The 26,030-nt window shown below is 51.5% G+C and overlaps 1 protein-coding gene and 1 pseudogene across 9 annotated transcripts in view; one reads left to right on the top strand and one right to left on the bottom strand.

Moving 5' to 3' along the window:
- The window catches only part of Rasgef1a (RasGEF domain family member 1A), a 99,283-nt gene that overhangs the window by 46,538 nt on the left and 26,715 nt on the right, over positions 1-26,030 (top strand). For 3 of the 9 annotated variants that reach the window (XM_087210739.1, XM_087210740.1, XM_087210741.1), the window contains exon 1: positions 21,337-21,359. The exons of 2 other annotated variants lie outside the window; for them this stretch is intronic. The gene's annotated coding sequence lies outside the window, so the exon portion shown is untranslated. Of the gene's footprint in view, positions 1-21,181; positions 21,360-21,596; positions 21,709-26,030 lie in introns of those variants that run through there. 4 more of the 9 variants (XM_087210742.1, XM_087210745.1, XM_021251631.2 and 1 more) reach the window with 3 other exon arrangements.
- On the bottom strand, positions 8,164-24,082 carry LOC101723854 (band 4.1-like protein 2; annotated as a pseudogene).

Below are 26,030 nucleotides of genomic sequence, written 5' to 3' on the forward strand. Positions count from 1 at the left end.
AGACCAGGCACATGTGTGGAGGCAGAGAGCTCACCTCCTCCAGGGTGGGGCAGCCAGCCAGAGGACAGTACAAGGACAAGCAGCCCTGCTGCAAGGCCGCGCTGTGCGGAGGGCTGGGCTCTTCAGCCTCCGTGGGAAGTGCTCACAAGGGGCCCTTCTCTCACAGCACCCTGATTTCCCCAGGGTGCCTGGCTCTGCTCCCCGCCTCGGGCCCTCAGCTTTCTCTCCTGGGCCTCTCTCCCGCTCCATGCCCTAAGATAAGCTCCGAGACCCCGATGTAGTCTCATGTGCACAGTCCCTGCCTCAGAGCTGCCTCCTCCTGCCCAAAGGACCCTGGCCACCCTCCCACCCACACCAGGTCCCAGTTACCTCCCCAGGCCTCAGGCATCTGCCCCAGGCCACGGTCACCTCCCCAGGCCTCCATGGAGGTGAGGTGGGGGCTGGAAATGATGCTGGGACTAAGTGGAGGCTCTATGAGCTCTGGGCTTCGACTGGAGTAAACAGCAGAGACAGTCTGGGGTGGTGCCAGTCTACACTCAGTGTGGCACATTGTTTTAGTTTTTTTCTTTTTTTGACACGCTAGGGATGGAACTTAGCACCTTGTACATGCTAGGCAAGTGCTTTACCCCTGAGCTACAGCCCAGACTTTTTTTTTTTTTTTTTCAGGCAGGGTCTCTCCCTTTGTAGTTCAGGCTGGCCCTGAACTCACTATGTAGCCTAGGCTGGCCTCAAACTCTCAGCAATCCTCCTGCCTCAGCCTCCTGAGTGCTGGGATTACAGGCCTGTGCCACCACTCCTGGCTTTTTTTGTTTTAAGAGGCAAGGTTTCAGGCTGGGGATTTAGCCCAGTGGTTTTGCTGCCTGCTGCACAAGCGCAAGGACCTGAGTTCGATCCCCGGTACCAAAAAAAAGAGACAGGGTTTCAAAAACAGGGTGAGAGATGAGGTATTTCTAGATTGCCCAGGCTGGTCTCAGACTCTTGGGCTCAAGTGATCTTCCTGCTTCAGCCTCTCAAGTTTCTGGGACTACAGGCATGTGCCACCATGCCTGGCTTCCCATGTGACAGTTTTCATTTTTATTTTTTATTATAGTGCAGGTTAGTAGCATATCATTTTGTAAAGAGGTACGTGCCTTTAACATACCTGGTTCTTTTTCTGTCTCATCACCCTTCTCTCTGTCCTCCTCCTTCCCCATCTCCAAGTCTTCCTCTTAGTTTCCTGCCATCTCTCCCTTATTTTTTTTTTTACTGAAGAGAAAATGTGTAGATTTTAATTTAATGTTTTAAAAGTGGGGACTGAACCCAGATTCTTCACACTGAGCTCAATCCTCAGCCATTTTTTAAATGAAATTTTTTAAAGAAAACTTTGAGTCATGGTCTTGCTAAGTAATTAAGTTGCCCAGCCTATGCTCAGACTTGCCACCCTCCTGCCTCAGCCTCCCAGAGTGCTGGGATTACAGGCGTGCACCAGCCTCCTCCCCCTGCTGTGATATGTATCCAAGGATGTCTTTCCTACCTCTCTCTCTCTCTCTCTCTCTCTCTCTCTCTCTCTCTCTCTCTATATATATATATATATATATATTTTTTTGGTGGTACCAGGGATTGAACCCATGACCTTGCACTTGCGAGGCAGGTCTTATGCCACTGAGCTAAATCCCCGGCCCATCAATATATATTCTTTTACATTCTCTTCATTTGTAAACATCATAGGGGCATCCAGTTTGACTGTGGTTGGTGCTGAATTTAAATGTTGCACTAATTTGGGGGAAGGTTGGCCTTGTACCCCACTGAGTCTTGCCCATCAAGGAACACAGTGTATCTATTTACCATGCAGTTTTTCATGACAGACCTTCACTCTACAGCCCTCTCTACAGGGCCCCTGCCTCTCTGTGGCTTTACTCAGCGGGGGCTGACAACGCCAGGACTGCCAGGACTCTCCTTTGTCTCCTGTACCCCAACATCCTGCTGGCGGTTGAGTGGGCTTGGAGGAGCTGGCCGGGCACCACAAATGTTTCCCCATTTCCCTACATGTCCCTTCTCAGGATGGAAGGTCACAGCCAGAGCAGTGGCTGCAGCATTTCCAGCCAACCATGGCGCCCTTGTTTACTTCCTGCCTCACAGTTCTTAGTCTCCAGGTTTTCGAGCCTTTGTTTCACACATGGAGTGAGTCAGCTACATCATTGTCTCCTGCTGTTTCTGCTGGTTTTTATTTATTATTATTTTTAAATGCTTTTCGGTGCTGGTGATTGCACTTGCGGCCTTTGACATGAGCTATATCCCCAGCTATTTTTTGAGACAGTCATGCGAGTTGCCCAGGCTGGGTTCAGATTGTCAGTCCTCAGAATGCTAGAATTACAGGCATGTGCCACCAGCCCAGCTTCTCCCAGTTTTTAAAAATAGCTTCATTAACATATAATTCATATACCATAGATGTTACACTTTTACAGTGTACTATTCAATGGTTTTTTGGAGTTTTTTTGGTACTAGGGATTGAACTCAGGACCTTGCACTTGCACGGCAGGCAGTGGCACCACTGAGCCAAATCCCCAACCTCAAGCAGTTTTTAATGTAATAAATTATTATAATATTGTTTTAAAATTGTAGTTGAGTCTATCTATCTGTATATATCTATAAACCCATATATCTGTATATCTAGATATATCATACACTTGCCATTTTTTTTGGAGATAGGATCTTTGTTATATAGTTCAGATTGGCCGTGAACTCACAATGATCCCCCTGCCTATAGGATTACAGGTGTGCATCACCATGCCCAGTCACATTTGCCATTTTAACCATGTTGAAGTGTACAGTTCAGCAGCACTGATTGTATCCAGAATGTGGTGCAGCCATTGCTGCTACCTGTTCCCAAAGCCTGTTCATCACTGTAGACAGTGCTTTCTCAGTCAAGAAGACCCCACTCATGCCTGGGTATAACTCAGTGGTGAATTGCTCCCTAGAGGCTGCCCCCAAAAATGAAACAAAGGAATTATGATGTGTTATGTACATGTACCAACTTTCCCTATGAATGTAATCATTATGTATTGCAAACTGGTACTAATCATATTAAAATATTAAATTTTAAAATATTGAAAAAAGAAAGAAGAGAAAATGAAACAAAATAACCACATTCCCTGTCCCCCCCAGACCCTGGAATTTGCTGACCTGAGTATCCCATGTAAGCGGCAGGGTGCTACAGTTGTCCCTTTGCGTTAGGCTCCTTTTCCTGAGTGTCATGTTTTCAGGGTTCGCCCTTGTGTAGCATGTGTCACCTCTCCGTTTCTTTGCACGGCTGTGTAGTGCTCCATGGCAGATCATACGTCTTGTGTATCTATCATTTGTTATGGGCACCTGGGTGGTTCCCACCTTTTGGCTTCTGAGACTGATGCCACCGTGAAAGATGGTGCGTGAGGCCCTTCGAGTCCTGCTTTCAGTTCCTGTGGATGTACACCTGGGCATGACCATGCTACTGCACACACTATCTCTATGTCTTGTTTTTGGGGAGCTGCTGACCTAGTTTCCATCTAAGCTGCACCTTTTTAACATCCCACCAACGTGGTGTGAGGGTTCCAGTAGCTGTGCTTTTCGTGTCTGATCCAAGAACTCACTGCCAAATCCAACATAAAGATTTTCCCTGTGTTTTCTTCTAAGAGTTTGTAAATTTTTGCTCTGAAGTTTAGGTTTCTGTCTTGTTAGTTTTACACATGGTGTGAGGTAGGGGTCCACCTTCATCCTTTTGGAGGTGAACACTCACCTGGCTCCGACCCCTGTGTTGAGAAGATTCTTCTTTCCCCGGTGGGCTTGTACGGCAGTCTTTTCAGAGACCACTTCTTGTCAACGCAAGGGTCTGTTTCAGGACGCAGTTCTATTTCATTGAGTTCTGTGTCCATCTGTCCCACACCAGTAATTACTGTAGCTTTGTAGTGTTTTGAAACCAGGAAATGCAAGTCCTCCAACTTGGTTCATCTTTTTTCAAGATTGTTGTGACTATTCTGGGTTCCTTGAATTTTTGGAACAGCTTGTCAGTTTTTACAAAGAATTCAGTTTTTTGGGGGCCGGGGATTTAGCTCAGTGGTTTCGCTGCCTGCTGCGCAAGCACAAGGACCCAAGTTCGATCCCTGGTACCAAAAGAAAAAAAAATTCAGTTTTTTTTTAATAAAAGAGATTGTATTAAATTTATAGATCTTAAGGCTTTTTAAATTTCTAATTTAAGATGAAGCCACACTATAGCAGAGTTGGCCCTAATCCAGCATAACATGAGTCTCATAAAAAAGGGACACTTAGGGCCAGGGATTTAGCTCAGTGCCTGCCTCGAAAGCTCAAAGACCCGAGTTTGATCCCTGGTGCCAAAAAAAAAAGAGAAAGAGACATTTAGCTAGGTGTGGTGGCACATGTATATAATCCCAGCACTTGGGAGGCTGAGGTAGGAAGATCACTACGAGTTTGAAGTGAGATTGGACTACAAAGTGAGTTCAAGTCCAGCCTGATCTGCATAGCAAAAAACTTTGTCTCAAAAAAAAAAAAAAAACCTAGAAAGGGACACTTGGGCTGGGCGTGGCAATGCATGCCTATAATCCCAGCACTTGGGAGGCTGCAAGTTCAAGGCCAGCCTAAACTACATAGTGAGACCCTGTGTCAAAAAACGAAACAAAACAAAAACAAATAAAAAGGGACACTTGAGCAGGGGCACACAGGGAGAACTCAATGTGAAGATGAAGACTGGGTTACTCTTCTGACACCAAAGATCTACAGAGACAGATCCTCCCCTGGTGTCTTCAGAGGGAACACTCCGACCAGTACCATTTCTGCCTAAGCCCCTGGGTTTGTGGCATTTTGCAATAGCAAACCAATATGTAATTCTTCCTTTTTCTTTTTTCCTTCCGTCCTTCCTCCCTCCCTCTCTGTCTCTTTCTCCTTTTCTCCCTCCCTCCTTTTCTCTTTCTCTCTCCCTGTTCCCTTCCAATCCTCCTCCCCTCCCTCCTCCTCCTCTTCCTTCTCTTCTCTCTCTCTTTCAGTGGTGTGGATTGAACACACAGGGCCTCAAATATGCTGAGCTGAGCTGCCATTGAGCTGCAGCCCAGCCCTCATGTTTGTTTTCTTCACCCTGTTTTCCTGCTCATGGCTGCTGTGCGGAAACACTTTTGACTTTTGCATGTTGACCTTGGATCCTGTGGCTTTCCACATCCATTCTGCAGCTCTAATAGCTGTGAGCATATGTGTGTGTGTGTGTGTGTGTGTGTGTGTGTGTGTGTGTCCTTAGGATTGTCCAGGGACAAGACTGTCATCTGTACACTTTTCCTGTCTGGATGCTGCCAAGATTTGTAATGAAATCTTTTTCTGGCTTCTAGTGCACTCTTGCCTCTCTGCGATGTCATTTGGACTCATTCTAAAGTCTTACTTGGTTTGCTCAGTTGCCTCTGGGTCCATGGCTGCCTGGGTTTCCTGGTTTGTTGTGGCTGCTTTCCTGGGTGTGCCATGTGGCAGGGACCCACCTCCACGTGTGTGCCATTCCTGTGTCCATTTTCTGTGTGTCCGGCACCAACAGCTTGGTTCTTGCAGCCCCTGCCCAGGATAGTGGGTGCCAGCCAGGGTGAGCACCACGGCGGGGTCCTAGAGCGGGGCTCCCCGGGCTCTGTGGCCAGGGGCACACCTACTGCCCTCTATGGGCCACAGGAAGTGGGAGGATGGGGCCCCAGTCCTCGAACCTTCCCGAGCCCTGGACGCCCCACCTGCTACAGAAGCCCTCACCTGCAGTTTCTGTGGAGACATTCTGTCGTTTCACCAGTTTGTGGCTGCAGGGGACTAGAAAGCTCCCCTGCATAAGATGGGCACACGATTCTCTTGCACGGTCACTGTGAAATGAACACAGCTTATTTGGAGCAGTGTGCTGTGCGTAGGGCTCTGCTCCTGGACGGCTGCACTGGGGTCCAGTCTGCTCACAGTGGCCCTGGACAGACACTCTCACCCCTGGGCACCCTGGGGAAGCTCTGTCATCTCGAGCCTGCTGTTCTCCCTCCCCACAGGCATCTCTTCCTCTGCAGCTCCCACCCTGTCCTTCCCAGCCTCAGGAGGGCATTGTCATACACCCTGGATGTCTCCTGAGGACCCCTGTGTGTCCCTCTTTTTCAAGGCCTGCAGCACCCCCATCTCTGGGGCCAGAGTTCCTCAAACACGAACCTTTGAGGGCCCCCTGCATGCCTTGGCACAGGGCTCACTCCCCTGGGGATGCCCTGCACTGTGTGGGGTACAGACACCAACTCACCTTGTGGACAGGGCCCGCATGTCTGCTGGGTGTGCTCCTGCTAGGCACCTCCCTGGTCCCACACAGGTCACCTCCTTTACTCGAGGAGCCAACCTCAGCTTACTCCTCTTCCTGATGTGGCAGTGGGGAGTCCTGGGGACCTGCCCACGTCCACACAGCACTGGGTGGCTCCACAGTGGCACTCTGAGCACTCTGCCCGGGCCCAGCCTGACAAGCCCCAGGAGGCCCAGCCAGGCGCTGTCCTTGGTGCTGATGGTCCACACAGGTCTGGCTAAGGCAAGGACAGAGTCTGTTTCCCGCTCAGGATGCAGAGCTGACACCGAGGGCTGCTCTGAGCCTGGTGGTGTGGACGCCCTCCTGGTGGGCAGCACAGCGGAGGTGGGAGCTTCTCAGGGTGAGGGTGTTGGTCTCGGCCTCGCCCTGCAGAAGTGAACCCTAGGGACCTCTCTGGGCCTGTGCCCTCTTTGGAAAGGTTGCTCACCATCGTCTTGGTTTCTGCAGTAGACAGGCTCATTCAGACAGTGGTCTCCTCCCTTTCGTCAGGTTGTTGACTCCAAGGCAGGATTGTCTTCGCTCATCACCGTTCCGGTGCCCCTGGGCTCCGAAGTGCTGCCCTTTTCTCATTCCTCATATCTTCTTTCTATCTGTTAGCCTGGTTTTTCAATTTTATTGATCTTGTCAAGAACTACCTTTTGGTTTTATTGATTTTCTCTTTCCAAGTCCATTGCTTCCTGCTCTATTTTTTTTTCAGGGAATAAACAAACTTTATTTTATAACAGTATTACAGAAAGCAAAACATCATTTAATGCAACTTGAAGCTGCTATAAATCTAATCTGGCATCATAATTATACATAGGGTCAAAAGTAAGAGGAAAATGTTCAGCGTAGTTAATAAGTCCCTATCAGGTCTCTGGTGTCAGCTTTAAATGGTTTAGCTTTCTTACAACCACCGAGGCCCCTACTCCTCTCCCCAGTATCCTCAAACCTGAACAAGTCATCAAGTTATCTGAGAGATATACCTGCTCAATAACAAAAGGTCAGTTTTACATATAGACAGGGAGATTTAATAAAAAGCAAGGGGACTATCCATGTGTTCAGATAATGGAAAGAACTGGAAGTTGGAAACATTAAGAAAGAAAGCACTAAGGTTTTAAGCTGCCTGGTTCTTTTAGTAGAAGGGAAGAAACCGCCCTCTCTCCTCCCTCCTGCTCTGGAATGCTGTCGAAGAGCATGTGTTTGAGAAGCACTGGCACTATGGTGCCACAGGCCTCTGAACACAGTGCACGGTCAGTGAATTGGTAATTCTCCAGTCTGGGGAGTCTCTGACTCTCTAAAAAATCACAGGACTGGAAAGTCAAAAGGGTTCAATATAAAAAACATTTCAGTGAAATTCTCAAACATTAGAAAATTTTCAAGATGTAAGAAATACTTTTAATTGGTATTAATATTTCTCAGAGAGTATATCTACTGCAATCTGAAAACTCTGCAAATATTTACTGTAGGAATTCAATGGAAAGAATTTGGAAGAAGGAAAACCACTATCTAAATTAGTCAGAGTTTCCTTTCCACACAACAGCACCTGTTCAAGTGAACGGCACCTTACCAGCCCAGGCTGGCTTTGTTCGCTGTCAGATGAGCAAATGAGTCATAAAAAGCAAGTAGTTGTACACAAAGTAAATAAAACACAAAAACAAAACCCCTTAATAGGGGGAAAAAAGAAAGAGCCAAGAATATTTAGAAGTGGTTATAAAACAAAGTAACATATTAAAAACGTGCGGAAACAGTGTAGATCAGCGCTGTTAAGGTAAGGTTGGATGCTGGCATTTTAACTCTTCAGCCTGTGGTCATGGTTACCAGTCATAGCACAAATACGCTGGAATAGAGGTGTGGCATGAAGTCTTGAAATGGTCAAAATTTTCCAGGTTCACAAAGTTAAATGTTGTTTAAAGAATGACGTTTTTGGTTAACTCTTCCCCTTCCTCTGACAGCTCTGTTTCTTTGTGCACAGCTACTCTGGTGACCGACATGTCAGGGTGCTGCTCTCGGGCTTCCCTGATTGCCTGGGCCAGCACCTGATCATGGCCGATGTCTGCATCTCCTGTGATCACAATGCGCTTCTCAATTCTCAGTTCAGATATCCCACCTTTTACAGTCTTGGTGATGTGCGTGGTTGTCGTTGCTGACATGGACTCAGCTGTGATGGTCTGTGCATTCAGTAACGTGCCCGAATCACCAGCAGCCCTGCCTTCAATCTGTGGAAACTCACATGGGATGGTTTTGGTCTCAGTTTGGACAAGGGGGATGTCCTTGGTGGAGATTTCTGTCCTTTGTGAGACATTAGAAATTGTTACCATCTCTGTTTTTACCACTGGTGGCTCTGAACAACAAATAATTTGGGCAAAACATCAATGTCAACATGAGACACCTCTTCATGAACTTTCTGTTGCTCTTCCTCGGTCTCTTCTCTCCCGTCTTGCTTAACAGAGCCTTTGTTTGCACTCTTCTCTCCAGATCCCTCTGGGGCGCCTACACAGTCCTGGGCCTCCGTGTCTACGGGGCTCACACCGGGCCCTGCGTGTCTGTCCGGGCTGCCTTCGGGCACCGCTTCCTCCCTCTCCACTACCTGGGCTGTGTGGCCAGGCGCTTCCTCCACCTCTTCGTCACTCTCCTCCTGCTCCTCCCTGATGGTGCCCTCGGTCACACGCTGCTGGGGCTGGTACTCGCCCACATCTTCCTCCTCACTCTCACTGCTGCTGCTGTTCTCAGAAGACAGGGAGGTGGAGTCTTTGTGTGCCACTCCCAGGTGATAGCTCTTTACTATTCACTTCTTCTGTGATTACTCTTTCATCTTTTCCAACCTCTGCCCGCTGCTTCTCCCCACTACATTCAAAGTCTCATGTGAGCTCTTTCCTTCAGAGAGCTGAGAGTAAGGGGCTCTGGCCGGGGCCCTCATCCTGGGCCCTGGCAGTGCCGCCAACCCCAGGGCCAAACGCTGAGGCTTCCCCCACAGCACCAGGAATACCCCTCACAGGAGTTTGGTCCCCAACACCAATCAGAGCTCCATCTAAGCTCCTGGAGACTCACTTACTAGAGGTGCTGGCCTATCTATGAGGGTGCTCCCCTGGTGGGTCTGCACTTGGGTGTGACCACTGTAGCGGAATTTGGACCCGAAGGTCAGGAGCTTGGCCTTTGGTGGCTGCTCTGGACACACAAGCCTGTAGAGAGTATGACGCTCCACACACCCTTTCCATAGTCTTTTTGCTGCCCGATGGTTTGGCAGTTTGAATCCAATGGTGCTCTGAACTGTTCCAGCTCTGCTGACCCAACTTTAATGTAGAAGTTACTGCGCTTATAGGAAATTCCAGGATTTTTGGCCAAGCAAAATGATTGATTCTCAGTCTATCTTAGTAAATGAGGAGCCCATGAGCACATACACCCAGTTTGATGTCCACACCTTCTGAATCCTGCCAAAAGCCCTGGTCTAATTTTTGTTAGTTCCTTTCTTCCTTTTATTTTGGACTTAGTTCACTCTTCTACTGTCCTAAAGTGTGAAGCTAGATTGATTCTCCTTTTTTTTTCTTTTTTTTGTACCCGGGATCGAACTCAGGACCTTGCACTTGCTCAGCAGGCACCGGAACCACTGAGCCAAATCCCCGGCCACTCTCCTTTCTAATACATACGTTCAATGCCATAAATTTTCCTGTAAGGTTTGCTCCTTTTTTTTTTTGTGGTACCGGGGACCGAACTTAGGACCTTGCGCTTGCCAGGGAGGCGTGGTGCCACTGAGCTTAGTCCCCAGCCCTGTAAGCTTTGCTTTTGCTATATCCCACACTATTTATTTATTTATTTATTTATTTATTTATCTATCTATTTATTCATTTATTTTTAGGGTCTTGTTATGTAGCCCAGGCTGACCTCGAACTAATGGCAATCCTCCTGCCTCAGTCTCCTGAGTGCTGGGATTACAGGTGTGTGCCACCATGCCCAGCTTCCACACAATTTTTTTTTTTTGTACTGGAGATCGAACTTGGAACCTTGCTCTTGCGAGGCAGGCAGTGGAACCACTAAGCTAAATCCCCAACCTTTTTTTTTTCTTTCTTTCTCTTTTCCAATTTTTAAAATTTATAAACATTTATTTGCTTCTATGTCAAGTTGGCACCATGTAAACATATATACACATAAGCATATATGTAGACATAAAAGCTGCATGCACACATGATATCCACATGTACACCAACATGCAGAAAAACAAAGGTTTTGTAGCTTTCATGTGCCAGTTTTCAAAGTATATCCTATATATTTGGATATGTTACATTTCATTTTTATCTAGTAAAAAATATTTAAAATTCTCTTAAGATTTCTTCTTTGACCCACATGTTATTTAGAAGGGTGTTAATCTCCCATTGTTTTAGCATTTCCCAGCTTTCTTCCTATAATTGATTTCTAGTTTAATTCCATGGTGTTCTGATAGCTAGACTATGGGATTTCTACCCTTTGAAATTTGTTCCTTGTGCTTTAGAGCCAGGAGTGGGTGCCCACATACTCAGTGGGTGAAGAGGTCTGTATGACTTCCTTCCTTCCTGCTGGACCTGTCCATTTCTGTCTTGTGATGTAGGCTGGCCTTGAACTCACTGTGGAGCCCAGGCTGGCCTCGAGCTCATGGTGACCTTCCTGCCTCAGCCTCCCGAGTGCTGGGGGGGGTCACAGGTGTGTGCACCATGCCTGGCTTGTTACCTACTTTCTCTGTGTCATGCTGTTCCTCTGTTCCTACTTTGTCTTCTACATTTTTTTCTGCCTTTTTTGGTTTTAGTTGAACATTTTATATAGTTCCAGTTTCTGTCCTTTCTTAGTGTACGAGTTATACATTTTTCTTTATTCTTTTCGTAGTTGCCCTAGAATTTGCAACGTAGAATTAAAACCAGTTGAAGTCACTTTTAAATGACAGTGTAGGATTTCACAGGTAGTTCGAGTACCTTACAACAAAATAACCTGAATTCCTCAGCTGTGACAGCCCTAAACTCTGGGCCACTCTCAGAGACTTGACCAGGGCCCAGTGTGTGGGATGATCTTGGGACCCAGCTAGGCGCAGATTCTTGGGACACTGCTGACCACTGCTGACCTCCATACAAGGGCCCCTTCTTCCAAGGCCCAGAGGCCTCACTGTGTCTGGCCCTTCTGCCTGCCCTGTCCTGTCTCCCCACTAATGTCCTGGAGCCAGGGGACAAGTGCCATTCCCAATACCAGGGGGCATGATTTCAAGATCGCTTCCTTCCATCTGTGTCCAGGACTGCAGTCCTCATCAGCGCCATACCAAGGCAATCTTCTTTGATCTGGTTGACTTGAGTTCACTCTCAGTCAACACTAGTGACTTCCTGTTGAAATCCACTGCTATGAGGTGGCTGAAGGAACTTGGTGCTTCTAGGAAGAGGGGAGGAGCCTTGGGTGGCCCCGACCCTAGCTCTCAGGTTTGGGGCACCCCCCTCCCCATGGGCTGCCCATGTCCTTCACATCCCCTGCTCAGTGGGATCCAGGCTGGGGAGGCGGGGCATCTCCTGGGGTCCACTCCCTCCTGAGCACCCCTCTGGGGACAGATGCTCTGGAGTTCTTATGGGACGACTTTTCCTCCAGGACCCACTGAGGACCTGGTGACACTGCAGGGGACATGAGTGTCGGCTCCCACTGGAGTGTCCCATGGTGGCCTCCGCTCCGGCCCCATCTCCTGTCTCCCTAAGTGGGACCCCATTTCTCTGATGGTGTAAGACGAGAAGCTGGATTTCAGTCTGTCCAGCTTTTCAACCTTAGGAGGTAATGAGGCGCTCAGGATGCAGATGAGCTGGGCCGGAAACTCAAGTATTTGGATGTCAATGGACTCTGTGTGGAGATGGATGGTGACCGAAAGAGTCCTCTGTGCCACAGGGAAGTCTGCTGGTCACGGTGGCAAATTCCTCACAGGAGCCATTGAAATTCATAGTGTTACACCTTTTTCTATGACAAAGGGACAAGAGTTTCAAATCACTGACACTAATGGAACTTTTTTCTTGATCCTAAATGGGATGGCAAATGACTGTCACTTCTTAAGGGAGGGAGGGACTCATCACATTTAGCAGTTTGAAATCCCTGACAAGTCCTCGACCAGCTCAGCAAGAATAGTTTTAATCCTTCAATCCCCAGCACCAAAAAAAAGAAAGGTTTACCCCAGTGCTCAGGTGCAGACAGATTGGAGGAGCGGGGGGTGGAGGGTGGGGTGGGAGTCCTTGTGTGTGTTGGGGGCCGGGACAGAACCCTGGGCTCCACATGGAGGCCCTCCCTCCAGCCCCAGCCTGTCTCTGAGTGGGGGACAGGTGGAGGGAGCTTGGGCCTGGAGGGTTCCGGGATCTTCTGAGGAGAGAGTTAGATGTTCAATCGGAGGACACTGGGAGAGACCGAGCGTGCAGCGCGGCAGAAGATGCGCCAGGTACACCCGTGGGACAGAACGTGGCACCCGTCCCAGGCCTGTCTGGGACCCAGAGCGTTGCCCAGGCCACACCTGGGTACACGACTTCGAGCTGCTCTAAGGCTGCTCCATCTCCAGGTCGCAGGATGCACCTGCCAGGCTGCCCTGGACCCCAGCATTGCCCACTGCCGCTGCACAAGCACTTCCTGTCCCAGGTCGGAACGCTGGGGCACCGCACCACACCACGATGGGGTTGACACTGACGTTCCTGGGACAGCAGAGCAGGTGTGCATCCTGTGGCCGGTAGCTGCAGCAGGCCCACGCCCTTGTGCTCCTCATCTCCCTTACTGCTGGATGCATGCTGTACCACGGCCCTGAGCCGAGCTGTTGGGGTCTCCAAGGTCCCTGGTCCCTAGGGCCACATCTGAGCCTCCATGTAGAAGATAGCTCTGGACAGGCTGGTCACCCGGAAAGACAGAGCATGTGACCAGGAGTTGGCAGGGCGCCACCAGCCTGACTGGGTGGGGGAGCTGGAGACCCAGCCCCATGGTGACAATGACTCAGTCGTCCCTGGTGAAGCCTGGGACACAGCCCTGAAGCTGTGCACTGATCCTGCAGCCAGCCACCCTGTGAAACCAGTGCCTGACCCAGCCAGGTGTGGGGATGCGGGACTGTGATTCCAGCACCCAGGGAGGCTGAGGCAGGAGGCTTGCAAGTTTGATCCCAGCGTGGGGAATTTACCAAGACCCTGAAAAATAAAAGGCGGGGGACAAAGCTCAGTGTGAAGGCCCTGAGTTCAATCCCCAATACCAGGGAAAAATGTAGTTTATATAACAATATTCCAAGAAAACACCACATCTGGAGCGTCCTTGACTGACCCCGGCAGGTGACTGGACACTGCCAGGCCCTCTTAACAGTGCCCTCTGGGACCTGACTGCCCTGACATGGACCCTTTGCTGTAGCGAAGCTGGGACCTGAGACAGTGCTCACTCAGCTCCATGAGCTGCTCCTGGGGTCACAGGAACCCCCAAGAGTACGACTGGTGCATGTGCAGCCCATGCAGTCCACGCTCACTGCAGGTGTTACTACTGCTGCACTGTGCAGCCCCACCCCAGCTGCTTCCCTCTGAGGATGCCCGGACACAGGGCCCAGCCATACGCCTCCAAACCTTGAGTCCCTGTCAGCTGGGTGCCTCCTCCTCCTCCTCCCCTAACCTGGGACTTTTCACCATTTCCTTTTTTAAAAAAAATTTATATATTAATTGGTACATTTCAAGTATACAGTACATTTACCTTTATCATTGGGTGCTTGTACCTGAACATGATGTATCTTGGTTCTTATTTTTTCCCCATTACCTGTGCACCCTTCACCCCCTCCACCCTTCCCTATTTACACAGACTTTGATTCCATTTTTTTTTCTTTCTCATAATTTTTCTTTTCCTTTCTTCCTTTTCCCCTTCCCCTCCCACCACCCCTACCCCTTTGGACCTTTTCCTATTTCAAATTATCAATTATTCATTTTAATCATTTTCATCCTTATTTACACTTTCAGTTTCTCACACTAGAGAAACTATTCGGTATTTACACATGTGTGTCCTGTTGATTTCACCTAATAGTATGGCCCAATATGCATCCATTTAGCTATAAATGTCTCTAGTTTCTCATTCTTTATGGCTGAGTAGTACTCCATTTTATAAAAAAACCACATCTTCTTTATCCAGTTTCCCGTCGATGGGCACTTGGGCTGTTTCCAAACCTTAGCTATTACAAACTGTGCCACTATAAACATGGGTGCCCATATATCACTGTGGTATGATTCTTTTAATTCTTTGGGGAAGATCCCCAGCAGGGGAATAGCTGGGTCAAATGGGATGTCTAGACCCAGTACTTTGAGGTATCTCCATACAGATTTCCACAGTGGTTGCACCAGTTTGCACTCCCACCAACAATGGAGAAGGGTTCCTTTTCCTCCACACCCCAGCCAGCATTTGTTATTGGTTGATTTCTTGATAGCAGCCATTCTCTGTGGGGTGAGGTGGAATCTCAGTGTTGTTTCCATCTGCATCTCTTGGATGACCAGTGATGTTGAACATTTTTTCATATATTTATTTGCTGTTTTTACTTCTTTGTCTGAGAAATGTCTGTTCATTTTGGATGCCCATTTTTGAATTGGGTCTTTGAATTTGGGGGGTCTGATTTTTTCAATTCTTTATATATTCTAGATAGTAGTCCTTTGTCTGAGGTACAGCTGCTAAAAATTTCTTCCCATATTGTAGGTTGTCCCTTAGCTCTGTTGGTAGTTTCTCTTGCAGTGCAGAAGCTTTTTAATAAGATAAGATCCCAGTTGTTGATTCTTTGTTAGCTCCCGTGCTACTGAAGATTTGTTCATAAAGTCTTTTCCTATGCCAATGTCATTGAGAGTTCTACCTAACTTATCTTCCTGCAAGTTTACTGTTTCTGTCTTGATATTTAGCTCTTTAATCCACTTCAATCTTAGTTTAGTGCACAGTGATAGGTATGGGTCTAGTTTTAATCTCTGACAGGTTGAAATCCAGTTTTTCCAACACCATTTATTGAACAGGCTATCTTTTCTCCAATGAGGGCGATTGGCTCCTTTGTCAAAGATGAGGTGGCTGAGTGTGTCTGGCATTGTTTCTGCATCTTCTCATCTGTTCCACTGATCTTTGGGTCTGTTTCTTTGCCAGTACCATGCTGTTTTTATCACAGTAGCTTTGTAGTATAGTTTCAAGTTGGGGATTGTGATACCCCCAGCCATGTCTCTGTTGCCTAGAATTGCTTTTGCTATTCTAGGTCTCTTCTGGTTCCAAATGAATTTTTGGATTGTTTTCTGTTGTTCTGTGAAGTATATTGTTGGAATTTCAATTGGTATTGCATTAAATCTATATAGCAGTTTTGGAAGTATGGACATTTTCACTATATTGATTCTTCCTACCCAGGAACAAGGGATATCTTTCCATTTTCTTATATCCTCTTCGATCTCCTTCTTCGGAGTGCAGTTTTTGCTTCCTTTGTTAGGTTGATTCCTAGTTATTTCATTTGTTTAGATGCTATTGTAAAAGGAATTATTTCCTGAATTTCTCTCAATGGGTCTGCTATTTGCATATAAGAAGGCTATTGTTTCTTGAGTGTTGACCTTATAACCAGGTACTCTACTGAATCTGTCAATTAGGTCTAGAAGACTTTTGACCAAGTTTTTTGGGTCTTCTATGTAAAGTATCATATCATCAGCAAATAATGACAGTTTCACTTCTTTTCCTATCTTTATTCCTTTTATTTCTTTCTGTTGCCTAATTGCTATGGCTAATGTTTCCAGAACAATATTGAACAGGAGTGGTGATAGTGGGCATCCTTGTCTTGTTCCTGATTTTAGTGTGAAAGTTTTCAGTTTTTGACCATTTAGTATGATGTTGGCTGTTGGTTTTTCATAGATAGCCTTAATCAGGTTGAGATAAAGACCTTCTGTTCCAATTTTCTGTAGTGTTTTTACCACACTTTTCACCTCTTTCTTTTTGAGACAGGGTCTCACTATGCAGTTCGGGCTGGCCTTGAACTCATAGTGATCCTCCTGCCTCAGCCTCCTGAATCCTGAGATCACAGGTGTGCACCATCATGTCCAGCTTCATCTGTTCCCTGAAACTTTCTCCATCCAGTAGGGGGATCAAACCTAGGGAGCTCAGAGTGAATCCCCAGCTCTGTTTTTCTTTTCTTTTCTTTCTTTTTTTTCAGACCCCCCCAAGATCTTTCTTTTGATGCTGGTGATTGGACTTGGTTTTCACTGGAGCTGGAGGTTGTTGGGCTTTTGTTCCAGTGACGGGAAACCTGAGGAACACAGAGTCCATGTTGGAACTGCACATCCTGTGTCACAGGCAACAAAACCTTCGGGCCCTGCTGCTGTGGTGCAGGCCTGCATCGTGCTCTCTGGATGGAGGCAGAGGTGATGCTGTGAGGAAGCGCTGGCAGCAGGGTTTCTTGTGCTCCAGCCGCACCCAGCAGGCCCAGAATCTTGATGAGAGAAAAACAGTGAGAGCTGCCCTTGCTCCGAGGATGGCTGTGCTCAGGGAAGATGTGCATCCCCTTCCACACCTGTAGCCAGGGTTTCCATGTCTCCGAGCCATGTCTCCAAGAGGAGCAGAATGAGTTAAGGCCTTTGCCTACATGTGGTTTCCCTCCCTTCTGAAGTTTTTAATCTTTTTTGATGAAACTGGAACATCTGAAGGCTCACTGGGGACTGAGGGGCAGATGCACTTCCCGGGTGGCAGCAAGGCAGAAGGAGACAGGAAGGACAGGAGGACAGCTGCGCTGGCAGGGGAAGATGGGCCACAGCAGCAGGGCCTACCTTGGCCCTGGCCCACCCCAGTGTAAAGTGGGTGTCATGACCACAGGCCCCCTGGACTGTCTTCCCCCTTCCTTTGTCCTCAGGTCTGGAAGGTGTGCCAGGGTCACTTGAGGGCAAAGTGGCAGTGATGACTAAGAGGGCCGGCCTGTTGCTCAGCTTTCTGTGGTTGTGACGAAGTACCTACGAAGGTCACTGCAAAGAGAGGGCCACTTTGGCTCCTGTTCCTCATCAGCTGGACCATTGCTGTGGCCTCTGGAGAGGCAGGGTGTCATGGCAGCAGGAAGGGAACAGGAAAGAGGGAGAGGGGGAGAGAGTTCGGGATCAGCTGTAGTTCCCAAGACCAGACTCTGCGGCCCAGGCCCTTCACCCGGGCCCCACCCCTTCTGTCACCTGCCCACAGTGCTGCCAGACACGGTCTCCTCTGTGGATTCAGCACCCTGACTGACGACAGGGTCAGAACCTTGTGACATTGTCACCTCCCCAAAGGCCCTCAGCATCCAGGCCTGGTGCCCTGCGCCCTTGGGGACGATTCCGGTCCCAGCCAGGAAAGACACAGAGACCCCTCCCTGGGCCCCACCCAAGCCTGCACAAGTCCTTGATGGGCTGTGGAAGACACTTTCCTTGGAGAGGTCTCTGGCCATGCCGGGGCCCAGTGAGGGGAGCTGTAGAGGAGGGAGGGGTAAGCCTTGCTTTTTAATATCCCCTCCCAAGAATTATGAGGTCCCACGAGAACTGCACTCCCAGCAGCTCCCCTCTTGCCTGTTCTGGGAGCCAAGCTGCACACACAGCTGCATCCAGACTGCACCTGGCTGTGTATTCCAGGCACCAATGATCTGCTGATTCCCCAGACAACAGTAGAGTGGAAAAAAAAAAGGGGAGATCCCGGAATTCATGGTCACAATGGCCTCCATTTATACTGGAAGTTAAAATTATCTTACAATTTACATACAGTTGAATTCACTCTTGATAAATGGCCATTTTAAATCTTTTTTTTCTGGTACCGGGATCAAACTCGGGGACCTTGCACTTGTGAGGCAGGCGGCGGCACCACTGAGCTAAATCCTCCGCCCTGGCCATTTTAAATCTTGACAAGGCACATCTCTGTGTGACCTCCACCCTTCAAGACACAGCACTGCGGTTGCCCCTGAGGCCTTCCCCGTGCTACACACAGACACACTGCAACCTCAGCCAGTTTCCAGCTCCGTCATTTACCTTCTCGGAAAGTCATCACATGGAATCATTCAGTGTGGATCTTTCAGGCTTGGCTTCTTTCACTGAACATAATGTACGTAAGAATACTGAAGTTGCTGTGTTTCACAGTGGTTCATTCCTTTTTCCTGTCAAGCAATATTCCATTTTATGGATATACTACAGTCTGTTTGTCCATTCACCTACTGAAGGACTTTAAGGTCGTTTCCAGTTTGGGGCCATATTGGAGATTTTAAGATACCTCTTTCAGAGCCAGGCATGATCATGCACACTTGTCATTTTAGCACTCTGGAAGGCTGAGGAAAGAGGGTCGCAAGCTCTCTTGAGCTCGGCCTGGCAACTCAGCAATTTAGTGAGACCCTGTCCAAAATAAAGAAAAAAAATTTTTTTGAGACAGGGCCTTGCTATGTAGTTCAGGCTGGCCTTGAACTCATGGTGATCCTCCTGCCTCAACCTCTTGAGTGCTAGGATCAGAGGTGTGCAACACTACATCTGGCCAAAATAAATTTTTTAAAAAAGTGTTGAGGATGTAGCTCATTGTGAAGGCCCTGGGCTCAATCCCCAGTAATGAAAAAAAAAAATTCTGGGGATGAAGCTCAAGGCCTTGAGTTCCATTCACACACAGAAATCTTTTTTTTATGTACCAAAACATCTATTGGTACATTTTAGGCATAATGATAACACTCATCATAGGAAATTTGCACCTCTACATGGTACATCCCACCTCTCTCTCTCTTTTTTTTTTTTGGTGCCAGGGACCGAACTGAGATCCTTCTGCTTGCGCAGCAGGCGGCAAAACCACTGAGCCAAATCCCCGGCCCTATCCCACCTCTTTTTTACCATTCCCCCTCCCCTAAAGCCCCCTCCCCTTCCTAGGTACAAAAGCTTTGTTTCCGTTTTTTCCTTCTATTTTCAGTTTTTTCCTTCTCCCTTCCTTCCTTTCTCCCTCTGTCCTCCCTTGTTCTCCTTCGCATTTGAACATTTTCTTCCTGTTTCCCAATATCCATTATACATTTTGGTCCTTATTTCCACTTTCAGTTTCTCACACCAGAGTAACAAAGTGGTATTTAAACATGTGTATCCATTCAATCCCCAGTACCAAAAACAACACAACAAACCCCAGAACCATGTGTATCTGATTTATTTCACTAAGGAGTATGGTCTCAACGGGGATCCATTTAGCTAGAAATGTCTCAAGCTCATCCTTCTTTATGGCAAAATAGTACTTCACTGTATAAAAAACCTCACACCTTCTTTATCCATTCATCAGTTGATGGACACCTGGGCTGTTTCCAAGATTTAGCTGTTACAAACTGTACCTCTGTAAACATGGATGCAATGCTGGGGATGTAGCTCAGTGGCACCACACCTGCCTGGCAAGTGCAAGGTCCCGAGTTTGATCCCCAGTACCAAAAACAAAACAAAACAAAAAAGTGCACCCAGAAATCTTGAGTGAAATGAAAACAAAACAAAACAAATTGAAACTTGTGAGAGAGTAAAGCAGTTTTCAAAAGGTGAATTTATAGCTCAAATGCAGAGTAGGAAAGAAGACCGAAAACCACTTAGCCCACCTTCCAACGTCACCAGGAAGGAGGAAAAGAAGGAGGAAAAGGCCAAAGTAGAAATACAGATATAGCACAACCAAGTGGAGATAATGAAATCGAAGGCCCAGATAGAAAATTCAACAAAGTCAGTTGTTTTTTTTGGCCCTGGAGATCAAATTTGTGACCTTGTTCTTTCGAGGCAGGCGTAGGAACCACTGAGCTAAACCCCCGGCCCCAAAGTCCGTTGTTTTTAAAAATATTATAAAATTAGCCAGGTGTGGTGGCACACACCTGTAATCCCAACACTCAGGAGGCTGAGGCAGGAGGATCACCATGATTTCCAGACCAAACTAGGCTACACAATGAGACACTGTCTTAAAATATATATATATATATATATATATGTATAAATTGACATAATCCTAACAAGACTGATGAAGAAAGAGCAAAAAACAAAGATGGACAATAGCAGAAGAAAAGTGGTCACCACAGACCCTACAAATGCCCGAGTAACACAGGGTGCCATGAACAACTTGCCAGTGAGCCTGAAAATTTAGACAGAATGAAGTCTGAAAAACTGGGTTGGCAACGGCGACCTGAGAAGAAATGGAGGATTCACAGGCTCCGCCCCTAGCAGAGAAAGGGATCTGTGTTGGGCCTTCCCCAGGGCACGGCCGCCACTGCACAGGCTTTCCCTTGCCCGGAGCAGCCGACTCTTCCTGAAAGCCTACGAGTCTGCACGATGTACAGATCTAGATGAACAGAGCAGCTGGTGAGGAGGGCCGGTGGGCACTGCAGAGACAGCGCTGGGAGCACGGTCTGGGCTGAAGCTGGGCGGGCTCTGTCGTTGGCATCACCACTGGCATTATTGTACGTGGCGCTGGGCCTCGTGCATGCTAGGCAGTTGCTCTAGCATCCAGCCACACTCCTGGCCCTAGCCTCTATTAATATAAACGTTTGAGATTTCCCATTAGAAAATATTTTCATCAAAAGAAAAGTCAGACCATAACATTACTTGCTGCAAAACCCTGCCCTGCTGCACAGTTGCTCTGGGCAGCGCCTGGCCTGTCCCCCTCCTGGCACCAATCTGTCCCTGTGACTCCTCTCTGCACCCCACCCCAGGGCCTTTGCACCTACAGCACAGAGTGCAGTGCCCCAAGCACTGGTTCTTCAGCGCTCTGGAATCCTCTGTGTGCACATATCCCCTTCACAGTAAGGACTTCCCAGGGCGCCCAAACACCGCAGGCCATGGTGCACCCCGGGGCCCCTCTCTCCTGTTCTCCTGGGGCGGCTTTCTGTGTCAGTTGGCTGCGTCTTCCCGAAAAGCTGCAGCGGGGCAGGGCGCACAGCTGCATCCCCTTCCAGCCCTGCACCTGGCACACAGCAGGCAGTGTGAATGCTGGGAGGCCTGGCCTCTCTACGCTGCTGGGGACTCCCCATTTTCCACGCAGAGCCCCCCGACCTGCCCCAACACGGGCTTTCTCCTTGCTCAGGCGCCTCCGCAGAGGCCCGAAACCCCCTGCAGGGCGCGGGGAGACGCAGGCCACGGACCTCAAGGTGACTTTGGACCCCAGCCTGCGCCGGGTCCGGGTCGCGAGGACCCCACCCTCGGCCCTCTGCTGTGGCGCAGGGGACCTGACAAGGGGTGCGGGGCCGTGGCGCCTCCTCCTCTGGGCTGTTCCTGCCTTGGCACCCTCTTCCCGCGCCCCACACCCCAAGCTACGCGCCCCGCACCCCGATCCCGGCGGCGGCGCGGAGAAGCCGCTCGGCCAGGCGGGGGCGGCGCGGGGCGGCGCGGGGCGGGCGGCGCGGAGCCGAGCAGAGCCGAGCATGAGCCGCCGGCGGCGCGCGTGGCGGGGTCCGGCTCGGCAAGGGCGGCGGGGGCGCGGCGCGGGCTGGGACCGAGGTAGGCGCAGGGTGCGGGGTCGAATGGCCCGGGGGGGTGGTAGGGACTGGGTGGGGGCACCGGGCGTGAGGGGCGTGGGATGCGGGGAGCTGGGTGCAGGGGACGGGCTGCAGGGCGCAGGGTCCAGGGCGCGCGTGGCAGGGTCCGGGGTCCTGAGTCCGGGGCCTGGGGCGCGAGCGCCCATGGAAGTTTCCGTCCCCACCGGCCGGGTCCAGCGCTGCTGGTGTTGAGGACCCGGGCCCGCGCCGGCCAGGGCTGTGCAGGTGCAGCGGGCACCGAGTTTGTGGGGTGTGGGGTGCGGGGTCCCCGCCCCTGTGTCTCCAGCCTCGATCCCTGCTCAGGGCAGTGATTCCCTCCCTCTCCCTCAAAGTGGATACGAGAAGGGCCCGGTGGCCGTGTCTCCAGGCGGTGCTCCCCACGAGGTGTCCCCCCAGCAGTTGCCCCAGACCCTCTGGCTACTTCTGTCCCCGCCCGCCCCCCCGACCCTGGACCATCGCTGGGTTTGGGTCCAAGCAAAGCAGCAGCCCCTCGGTCCTGGCAGCCAGTCCTGACTGTCAGCCTACAGGCCCCAGACTCGGTTTCCCCATCAGCGCCGCGGCACTGGTGGTTCTGTTGCCTCCCGAGGGCGTTTCCACGGTGACACCCGCGACACTGTTGGGGCACCTCCGGACTCTAGCCCAGGAGGAAGAGCTCAGAATGGGAGGACGTGGGCCTTTCGGGTCTGGGAACGTGGGTGGAACCTCGGATCTTGCGGCCTGGTGGGACCGGGGTCCTGCCTGAGCAGAGAGGGTAGGCTGTGGGTGGCGTGGAAGCTTGTTCGGGTGCACAGGTGAGGGGATATCCCCAGGTGGTCCCCGCCCCGAGAGCCAGCAGCTAGCTTGTTTTTCTCTGGGAGGCATCTTGGAGCTGCTTGCCTCATGGCTCCAGTCCACCTGGCAGTTGTGGAAACGGAGCAAAGCCACTCACACAGCAAAGGATTTTGGTGTAGCTTAGCAACTGCAGGGGAGGAGGATGGGGAGGAGGAGGAAGACGAAGAGGAGAGGAGGAGGAGAGAGAGGAGGAGGGGGAGGAGGGGAGGGAGGGGGAGGAGGAGGAGAGGGGGAGGAGGAGAGGGAGGGGGAGGAGGAGGAGAGGGGGAGGAGGAGAGGGAGGGGGAGGAGGAGGAGAGGGGGAGGAGGAGAGGGAGGGGGAGGAGGAGAGGGAGAGGGGGAGGAGGAGAGGGAGAGGGGGAGGGGACAGTTTGCCCCCACACTGGTACCAGGCAGTGGCCCATGGCCAGCAGGGTGGACAGGGCTGCACCTGCACCTGTAGCCCCCAGTGGGAGGGGCCGGGCCAGCCCCCTGGCCATGGAAGGAACAGACCTGGTGGTACAGTGGAGTCCGGGGTGCAGGAGAGACCCAGGGGTCCCTGTGCACAACTGTCGCCACCTGTAGGGCTCAGCGTTGGACAGCTGGAAGCACTGGGAAGCTGGGGCTCTGGACAGCTGGGGGACACTGGGGCGCTGGGTTTGGTTTTTGGTGGTCAGCCCCAGAACCCCTTGCTTCCAGGGCGCCTCGGGGAGCAGAGCAAGGGTTTGAGTCCCTGCACCCCAGAGAGCCCTGGCTAGAGGAGGGGAGGGGCAGGAGGGCCTCAGGTCAACCCAGCCTCCCTACCCCTTTGTCTCCAGACCACTGTCAGTGCCTCTGCCCACCTGGCCCTGCAGGGAGGGTGCTCAGCAGGGGAGTGGGCAGGCCCAGGAAGGGAGGGAGGCACTGGTGGGTGACGGTGGGCACGGGGGCCCTGGGCTGTGGGTGCAAGAGGGTGTATGCAGTGCCCTGGCCTGGCCTGGCCTGGGTTGGTGCTACCTACCTTGTGGTTGTCCTGTGCCCTGGGGAGTTCTGACCTGCTAGGAGCTCAGAGCTCAGTCAGGGCCTCAGGTCCTGGGCACCGAGAGGGTCTCATAGTGTCACCTGCCAGGGAGGGGTTGGGTGCTTCTGTCACGGCCCCGCAGCCTTAGGAGGACAGTGGAGAGGGAGTCGCAGAGACTTCAGGGGGCTCTAAGAATCACGTGGGGGCCTTTGGGCATGACCTGCCCAGGAGGTCTTGCCTGCCTGTCTACAGGGGCGTACAGGGAGTCAGAGTGCATGGTGACCAGGGCCGGCGGCTGACCCTAGCGGTCGAGGCCAGGCTGAGGAGGAGCACCCCCGGCCCGGCCCCGCGCCCCTCCCCACTGCACCCGCCGGCCTGCAGGTCCCTGCACCGTGCATGTGCATGGTGCCTGGCCCTGGAGGAAGTGCTCCTTGGAAGGCTGGCTGCATAGTAGACGCAGCAAAAGCAGCACCTGTCCTTGCTCACCCACGTCCTCACCTCCCACGCACTTGCCGCCCGCAGCCATCTGGCCCAGGCTCCCTCAGTCCCAGGGCTGAGTCTGACTCTGAGCCTGGCCTCCCTGCCTGGTCCTCCTCCCTGTCCTCCACCTCCCAGCTCGTAGGCCCCGTGGCTCCTCCTCCTGTCCCAGGACTGCACCACGCTCCCCACCCACAGCTTCCATCTTCCTGTGAGCAGTGTGCTGTGCCCGTAGGACACTTCCAGGGACTGTAGGTGACCTGTCTACTGTCACCATGCCCCCCAAGCCTCCCCTGCCTGCACCCCTGGCCCCCCGCCCCTCCTTAGCCTCTCTTGCTCCTGCCACCTCTGTCCCCAGGCCTGGATGGTGATCCCTGCAGGATCCCCTGGCTTTCAGCATCTTTCAGGGGTGAAGCACAGGTGCCCAGGCCTCTGTAGCTGGGCTGCCCATGATCCCTGGGCCCAGCTTGGAGACAGTGGCTGTACGGGGGGGGGTGCCAGGTGGGCAGGGGTGCAGACCTCTGGGGAGGCCCAGCCCTGTCCTCGGGGACAGGGGAGGGAGCAGGACAGGGACTGGCTGAACCAGTGCAGGGCAACTGGAAGGCATTGGATGGGGTGGGGAGGTGGCACTGGACAGCCGGCAGGTGCTGGAGGAGTGGGGGTGGGTGGGAGGCCAGCGACTGCTGTTGTCACCACCACTTCCGTTCCCAGTGTCACCCTCAGACTCTACCTTGAAGAGAGTTCTCCCTGGATCCAGTTGCCTTGGCAACGCTGCTAAAGAGTGGCTTGAGGAGGAGGTGGAGGAGGAGGCAGAGGGTGCTAGGGAGGGTGCTGGGCAGGGTGCTAGGGAGGGTGCTGGGCAGGGTGCTAGGGGATGCCGGAGGTATTGGGGGTGCAGGGGAGGTGCTGGAGGGTGCTCGGGGGTATGGGGAGGGGGTACCTCCCAAGGTAACACAGATCTCGGGACCTCCCCCGTCCTCTGCCCATGGGACTCTTCGGGCCTCTGACACTCAGATCACCCATGTGACCATCCAGGTGGGACTTACCTGTGCTGTTTCTGCAGTAGGGACCCCACTGAGCTCCATGAAGATTTGCGTCCCCGAGGCCAGCCCAACCTGTAAACATTGTGGGTACCAGCCCTGCCCATGCAGGCCTGGACCTTCGGAAAGAGGTGCGACTCGAGCTGAGGCCCTCGGGGGTGCTAGCACAGCCGTGGACAGTGGCCCGGGTGGCAGGGAAGGCACTGGCCTGGCTGTTCTCCACAGGGCACTTTGGGGTGGGGTCCTAGCAGGGACCCTGCAACCTGTATTTCCTCTGGACCACCCCAGCAAGGCAGGAGGGCCCGTGGAGAGCTCTGGGCGGCCAGAGGTGCGCTGATTGTGACACTCTGGTGGACAGAGAAGCAGCCCTGTGGCAGGTGGGCTCTTGAGGGCATGGCTGGAGATGTTTCTGGGAACTCACAGCTCTGAAGCCGGGTCTGGGAAATGCACAAGAAAGGGCCCGGAGGCGGCAACACGGGGATCATACAGCACGTGGGGGAGCAGTGGAGAGTATTTGTAGGTGTGGTCATGGTGGTACCTAAACTGGCTGGCCTGTGGGAGGAGCTGGATTCCGGGGGGGCATTGGGATGGGGTCAGCAAGGGGCTGATTCCAGCGGCCTGTGGGTGCCTGAGGGGCAGGGCCCCACTACTCCCTGGGGCTGCCTGCTGGTGACCCGGCAGACACCAGGGCTTCATGCGGCTGTCTGGCCTCAGTAGCCCCATGTGTGGCCCCAGAGCTGTGTAAGGGTGATGGGGATACTGTGGGAGAGGCAGGGGGATTTTCTGGATGAGGTGGAAGGTGGTGTGGCCTCCACTGGGCCTGCTCTGCGCCTTGTCTCCCCTATATGGGGCCCATGGGACTTGCTGAGCAGCCGAGGTGGACAGTGTGCTCCCCGCAGCAGCCCACACGGTGTCCCCAGTGGGAAATCATCACTACTGCACAGCCAGGGCCAAAAG

This window comes from Heterocephalus glaber, unplaced genomic scaffold (genome assembly GCF_053883595.1).
Source record: "Heterocephalus glaber isolate CG9 unplaced genomic scaffold, H.glaber_assembly_v1.0 deba00001195, whole genome shotgun sequence".
Taxonomy (NCBI): domain Eukaryota; kingdom Metazoa; phylum Chordata; class Mammalia; order Rodentia; family Bathyergidae; genus Heterocephalus; species Heterocephalus glaber.